Genomic DNA, 7,720 nt, shown 5'->3' with positions numbered 1-7,720 from the left:
TTTTTCAAGGGGGATGTAGAGAATGGCTTAAATAAATCTTTAGCTGTTTTCTGTAGACAAAAACCATTGTAAAAGAATTATTCAAAATATTTATTAACTTGATAATGTAATAAAATATTAATTTCTATCATTTTTGGTCCTAATGTAGAAACCACCTTATTAGATCTATTAAAAATATGCTTCCCATATGATTAAATGGGTTTAACAGTCCTTAAATAATAGCAAATATTTTTTTTAAAGGGTTTATATTTTATTATGTTGAGGTGTTAAACATTTCCTACTCGAATACAATAACATTTTATTTTTGTAACTTTCTTGCACCTTGAAGTATGCTAGCAATTTGAATAATGCCTATAAATGTCATATCATATCAAATGATATCGCAGAGTTTCAAAGGGTAATATTCCCTTTATTATGTTATTACCCAAAGCCGGAGTTAAAATTCCTAGCTCGCGCCAGTCTTCAACTTTAAAAGCCCTTGCAAACGCTTTATTTGACTTGGGCTAAAGCGAAGCGCCTCCGCCAGCTGAACGGCTATTATATCTTATCATTAAAATATTTTTACGCCGCTTTAAATTATTATACAAAGAGGTACAAACAACAGGGAAATATGGACGTTTGCTGGCTACTGTTAAATGAGCACGTTGGGCCTGGTCAGCCGTGTCCGGGGCACTCCTCTTCGGGGCTGGCTTCTAACAACACTTACAAGTGCTGGAACTACATAATCTAAAAGCAGACAAAGCAGAAGCAACCGCAGAGCAGCGGCAATAATAAAATTGAAACTGATCGCATTTCAGAATGCCCGGCACGTAGCGCAGTTTATTAAAATAACTTGGCTAGAGGGACGCGAAGGAATGGCGGGATGTTGGGAGAGCTCGGGGAACCATCACCTGCTATGGGGAAAGAAAAATTAGTTTAATCATAAAAATGCTCGACATCGAAGGCAGCGAGGAAGACAACTCTTTGGGGGCAGCTACCTGTTTTGAGCAAGAAGATGACTTCAATTAAAAGCTTTTAACAATATCACGTACGGCAAATCGCAGGGGCAAAGGGGGGATTCAGAGTCTGATTACATCACAGTCCTGTGGCGGCCTCAATGGAGGCTTTTTTTCTTCTTCTCATTTTTTTTGGCCGGTTATCAGGTGTAAAGCATCGCGCTCAAAGCGGTTTCAATGAAAACGCGTTTGTGTCCGAAGTCTTTTGATTTTTGCCACATCTCTGGAGGATAGTGGGTCTGTAGATAGCATCGCCGGCCGAGATTTTCTGCACGTGCTATATCCACCCCCGTCAGCCGCCCGCAGATCAAAGATCCTCTGACCAGCTCTCCTCACCAAAAAAAATAAGATAAAAAATAAACAAAAGTTGACCATGTCACGTCAGGGCGTCAAGTCTTTGTCGGCACAAAGTTTTATATTTTTTCTTATTCGCTCCTGTCACTGTCAGCACAAGTTAATAACAATAACAGTAACAGTATAAGCAATTTCGGCGGCAGCAGCAAAAACCCAGTATTCGGCGCATGCGCAACTTTCGGGCGTTTTTCGGCAATCGTTTCGATTATAAAAATTTCATTTATGCCTTATGGGCGATTTGCAATTTCTGCGCAATTTACGCAGTCAATTTTTTGCTCTCGGTAAGTAAGTGCCCTGATCGTTTGGCGCGTGCGATTTACGCAATAAAAATGGCGTTTATGCTTCAATTAAAATTCATTTAACCGAACTTACAAGTAAATACAGAAATTATGTAAAGAGGGAGGCTGGTTTTTGGGGTATTGTGTAATTAAAATACTTACCAGGAAAAAATCAAGGAATTATAGATTTTCTTATGGAATTCCAATGGATTTTATTATTTGTAAATACATTTATTTTATACATTTTATTTTTTAACTGAAGATATTATCAGACTAATGTTAAAAAATAAAAATAAGTTCTTTAAAATATTATGTTATTACTTAAAACAATTTCAGATAGCGCTTAAAATGTTAGTTTATTTTTGGTAGCTTTTGATTTCAAATAAATACTTCACAAAAGTAATTTTTATTTAAGAAAAGTTAAATTTTTTTTTTTAATTTTTCCCGAATTTGTTTCCAATTTGCAATTTTTATGGCAAGGTCAAAGGAAACTCACCACGCTCTGCCCGGAAACCCACCCCTTGGGCAGATGGTTCGTGGAAAGGCTAAGTCAGGGGTTTCAGAAGGGTTCACTTCCGCTTCCTATAAGACTCGAAAACACTAAGAACTCTGGGCATAAAAACAATTGAAAGAGTTGATTGGCCTTTGATGTGCCAGGAGGCATTTGGTGAGCCAGGAAAAAAGTGTCAGTCGGAAAATGTGTGCCACTGTTTTTGTCGCTAATGATATGCACCCCTGGGCCCAAAAGGCCACGACCCCTGAAATGCGATGGATATCGTTTGACGCAATCGTCGTATTTTTTTCTGTTTTTCTGTTTTTCGAAGGAAACCAACATGCGTGCCGTAGTTGTGCCATAGTTTGCAAGTTTGGGTTCTGTTTGAAGTCCCAGTCACCTGGGCACAGGAAGAGGAAGAGCCGTAGAACGCGTTGCCCTTTTGACTGCATTATGCAAATGTCCCATGAAAAGAGATTTTTATTGACATATGTTTTTCCCTTTGCCTGGCCTGTATGTATTTCGTTTGGTTTCCTGTCGCCACTTCGGTGGGTGTGAACAGAGTTTTAATTTTCATACATTTTCCATTCGAACTTCTTGGGTTGGGTTTTCCAGTGACAGAGTGCTTTGGATTACATTTGGAACCGATTGAAAGTGAGAGGACAGCACACAAAAGTGAAGTTTATGGAGATTTTACGCCTTAATGAATTATTTATTTTTCTAGTTTCCCCCTTTGTGGGATTTTTCCCGAAATTGAAATCAAAACCGAAGACATTAAACTCAGATCATGAAAGTGAGTTAAGCACATGCAAGTTTTGTAACTTTTAATGAAGCTGAAGTTGAATTTTATAATATATTTATGATGGGTAATATGGTTTATAACTGCTGTTTTATTAGTGAACAAGTTTTGGGTCTTAAAACAATAGGTTTGGGATTATGAAAGTAATACTTTTAAGGTAGTGGGATAGTAAAAAAAAATATTATAGTAAAATGAAGTGGAAAATTTAAGGAAATGTAAGACTGTAACATGTATGTAACTTTTATGATACATAATGTGAATTCCAGGTCTAATTTAGTTTATTGCTGAAACAAATTTAACACGAATTTTATGATATTTAAAATTTCCCGCCGTCGAACGATCTTAGACAATTAAAATTGTATATAAAACCAATATATTTACAACTGTTTTGGCAATATAACTTGTAATGCCTTGACTAGATAAAAATATATTTTGGTTGTTTTTCCCCTCTAATAATCCGCTTTACCATAACCTACTTAACTACTTAACGAGCGTTGAAAGCATCGCTTACCCCTCAAAAAAAGTGAGAAAAAAAATTTGTGTCCAGGTGTTGCAACGCTTTTTTCGAACCTCCTCTATGGCGTTCGCCAATAATTCACGACCCTGACGGGTTCGCTCTGCCTATGGGACGTGTCACAGCGCCGCAGAGATAAATTAGTTAATAAATAAAAGGGAAAAATGCTAACTAATTTGCATATTTGCCCTTTGCGCGGTCTCATTGACAGTTGGGCGTCGGGCTTCAATGCCAAAAGCCAATGAGGCGCACCAAAAATGCATTTAAACCGAAAACGGGGCGATGGGTCGTCCGTACTCTACCCTTTTGGACTACAATTGCCATTTTGTGCTCTGCTCGCATTTTTATTTTCTTTTTTTTTTCCGATGTGTGTATTTTTTGGCGGGAAGCAGAAATTTTCTATTTTTGGCTGGGCTAATTTGCATATGACAGCAAGGATGTTTTCAGTGCGTTGTGTGTGTGCTGGAATTTTGGCAAACTCACTTCTGGGTTGCCCTGCCAGCTTGTCTCGGCTCGTAGGTAGCGAAAGTGAAAGGATTCGGGTCGGAGGACCCAAAGGATAAGCGCCCTGATTGCATACCAGAGACTTTTAACGGCCGCTGCATGCAAAATCGCAAAAATTGAAATTGCAGGAGGTCTACAACAGCAAGAAAAAAATGATAAATGGCTGGGTTGCATCCATGGGGAAGATTCGCATTTGCCTATATGCAATTTGCCTACACGGATAGTTGACCTTGCCGAAAAAAGCGTAATAAAGGGTTGCTCAAGGGTTGTCTTCTTCGGCGGTCTCGTCTTCAGGACTTCCTCCCATCCTGTTGTTTTCTTAAGTGTCTGTCTTTTTTTTTGGCGCGCAAAAAATAATCTAGAGTTGGGCATATGGTAACGAGTTGTCCGAGGCTTCTTTTTTACGCAAATGGATTGCAGCTGAGGATGATGATGATGTGTCTCTCTAATGAAACGTTTGTTTGCAAATGAGCAAATATATAGATAGGGAAAAGGGGTTTGCGGGTGAAGGGTGGGGTGAAAAGGGTTTGGGAGGAAGATGATGCAAGGATTATTTGCATGAAATTTACTTTGAAGATGATGTAGGTAGGACCGACAGTAAGGATTAATTGTATGCGATATTTTTAATCGATTCTCCTGGGGTTACCTTTAAAATCACCTAGGGTTCTATAAGGCATTATTATTAAAGAGATCACGATATCTGTTCATACTAAGCATAAATGAAATAAATTTTTAAAAAAAGATTCTTAGCTTCTTTAATATCATTGAAGTGTAAAGGTAAACGTTCGTAAAACTTGTATAAAATACGTGTTCCTTTTAAAGATTATTTATTGCCGCGAAAATAACTAAAATCGCTTAAGCTAATTATGAGTTACGATGGGTTGACACTTAAATAAAACTACTCCCACTGCCTGACTTAATTCCGCTTTTGGTCAGCCCAATAAAATAGTGCTTTTCGTGCTTAAAATCCTGTTTAAATGCATTAAACACAGCTTAAACAAATAAAATTGCTTTGCATTTGCCACAAATTAGTCGCCGCCTTGTATTCCCCCCACAAATATAGAGATATTCGCATATTTAGTGAGTGTGTGTGCATTAATTGTATTGCGCGATAAACAAAGCGATCAAAAGCAGACCAGTTTATATGTCTTGATTCGGAAATTATGGCAATTTAATTACCAAAGCAGACATTGAGGTTTTCGGGGTCTCTCGCTGGCTCAGTCTCGCTAGCCAGACGGCAAATTAATGCAAAATAAGGAGGAAAAATTATGCTAATAATTATAAACAAGTGCGCCCAAAAACCGGGCTCTCGAAACGAGGTGTGAGATAGAGACGAATCGGAGTCGAGGCGGGTAGATGGCCATATAAAAATGCAGCCAAAATGCTAATCGAGCTCATTATCATCCAAATCAACGGCTCCGTGGTCGCGGCCACCACGAGAGATCTTCCATTCATAAACGCAGCGCTTAGTGATTTTTTCCTTTTCATTTTTTACCATCTTTTATTTTTTTATTTACTCGCATGCGGCGCATAATTATGCAACAAGTCCTTTCCTGGCCACAAAAACCAAAAACGCGGCGCGTGCGCATTTAGCATATGGAAAACGGAAAAAAAGACAGAATAACCGAGGGAGGATGGCCGGCAGAAACAGGATTTTTTCCTTCGACATTTGAAATTTAAATACGGAATTTTTTTTACTCACTCACTCAATGTTGTTATTTAGCGCCGCCACCTAATTATCATGTAAATTTTTGTCTAAGGATGAACAATGAATGGACGAGAGTGACTGTGACTTTATTTTGTCACTGGGTTTTTTTTGGGATGGAAACGGTTGGCTTATTAATTATGCCCAAGTGCGTGGCCAAAGGATATGGTCATGGAAAAAAACGTAAACAAATTCATGCAAATACGGTTGAACTTGTCTGGCTTGCGTCTGCTCGGTTGGATGACCTTAGTTTGCATATTTTTTTGATTGAGCTCCTGACCTGCCTCAAAAGTGGTCTAGAACTATGTTATGAATTTTATGGTTGGCGGGGGTGTGGGTTTTATGTGGGAAAAAGGCTTAGCAGGGAATTTATTTAGGACAGGGAATAATGAAACAAGTAATGGCATATTTGAAATAATTAAATTAATTAAATATAATTAATTTTAACCATGTAATATGTTAAAGTATAATTAATACATAGACATTTAGAAAGCGTTTTTTTAACAATTTTAAAAGTATCAATATAGAATCTGTATAGAATTGTTCGGGAATTTCCCTTACAATATACATTATACTTAATATCCATTGATTGCCTCCGGTTCCATTCATTTATTGTTTCAGAGAATATAAACTTTTTGAGGTGTTTTCCGTTCGATTCTTCCCATTGTCCCCCAATGCTCCTCTAAATAAAAAAAAACTTAAAAACTGCACACCGACAACCATAAAGATGGCAATTCCTTTAGCTATGCAAATTTTTCGCAAGTTTTGCGGCAATTTCGCAAACTACCCATAGAATCAATGAAACTGACAGATAAAGTAAATCAAAACCTATTGTCAGAGAAATATAATCTAACTGTAAACTAGTCAAAACACAGTCACTCTCACAAAGGGAAAAAGAAAGATGCCAGACTGCAAAAGAAAGGTATGTTTTTGATACTAAAACAAATGAAGCTGATATGCATAACAAAAAATAAAACGACAAGTGTTGTACGGCATTATCTCAGAAATAAAAGTTGAAAAATAAATTTGTTTAAATTTTAAATTAAGTATTCCTTAAATTTTGAATAGGCGATGCACATTTTTTTGCAAGTTACACAATTTGAAAAAGTAACATTATTATTTAAAATTTTTTTATAATATATCAAAATGAGACAGCTAAAATGTGTGATACTTTTAATTTTTTACACTTTGCAATATGTTTATCAGTTTATTAAATGAAGTTGAATTTTATCCTTAAGTATCTTGTGGTATATTTATTTTGATTACAGCGCAGATAAATTTATTGTTATTTTGAAAATTGTTAACTTATATGTGTGTCTGTACGCTTATGTACACATTTTAGGGGGTCTTGTTTAAAAAGCTGGTGCCCAATTGGTCAGCTTGAAAGCACAGTGATAAAAAGTCAAATATTTGTACAATTTATTTGGTTAACTCCTCGAAAACGATATGTTACTAATACGTTCTGAAAATCGCAATGGCAACCTCTCCTTCCCCCCTCCCCCGCACGGAAAACACTCACACACACTCACAAAAACGAAAGGAAAAGTTGTCTGGCCAAGGAGCTGCAAGGAACTGAAACAAAGCTCCCCAAAGGAGAGAGAAGTCCTGGAGGGAAAAGCTCCAACCGGGAGACCGTACTGGGTTCTGGTACCACTAGGTATTATTCCCGATAGTTGGAGTCCACGGAAATCGGGAGATGCGCCGTCGCCGCCGCTCATCTCTCGCCCTCTCTCGCTCGCACTGGGGGCAATTAAAAATGTCACTCTGCATGGGAATGCATTGGACTGAAGAAACTCCGTAGAGCCGGCTCTACGTGTGTCTCTTTTTTCGACTCTTTTTTCTTTTTTGGGGGCGTAACGCTGGAATAAACCGAACCCAATAGAGCGCAAGTCTCCCTTCCAGTTGTTCGGTGGGATAGAGGCCATCTCGCTCGGCGCATCGCTGGCGGTGCTCTTCGCACCCATTGAGCGCTGGAAGGCCAGGCGGCCAAACTGGTTCCGCTCGCCGGGGTGTGTGTGCGCCACACGGGGCGTGTGTGTGCGTATTCGTATCTGTGTGACGTACCGCCGAGCGTCGAG

At 38.4% G+C, this 7,720-nt stretch overlaps 1 long non-coding RNA gene across 1 annotated transcript; it reads right to left on the bottom strand.

Annotated features, from left to right (window-relative positions):
* Window positions 1-341: 341 nt before the first annotated feature.
* Window positions 342-7,421, bottom strand: LOC118877428 (uncharacterized). The gene is made up of 3 exons (XR_005014297.3): window positions 7,172-7,421; window positions 978-1,326; window positions 342-893 (listed from the first exon to the last, which is right to left on the bottom strand). It is a non-coding gene; the product is annotated as an uncharacterized lncRNA (long non-coding RNA).
* Between the last annotated feature and the right edge of the window lie 299 nt (window positions 7,422-7,720).

This window comes from Drosophila suzukii, chromosome 3, assembly GCF_043229965.1.
Source record: "Drosophila suzukii chromosome 3, CBGP_Dsuzu_IsoJpt1.0, whole genome shotgun sequence".
Lineage (NCBI taxonomy): Eukaryota > Metazoa > Arthropoda > Insecta > Diptera > Drosophilidae > Drosophila > Drosophila suzukii.
The sequence above is the reverse complement of the archived record's forward strand: the minus strand, read 5'-3'. Positions and strand labels throughout refer to the sequence as shown.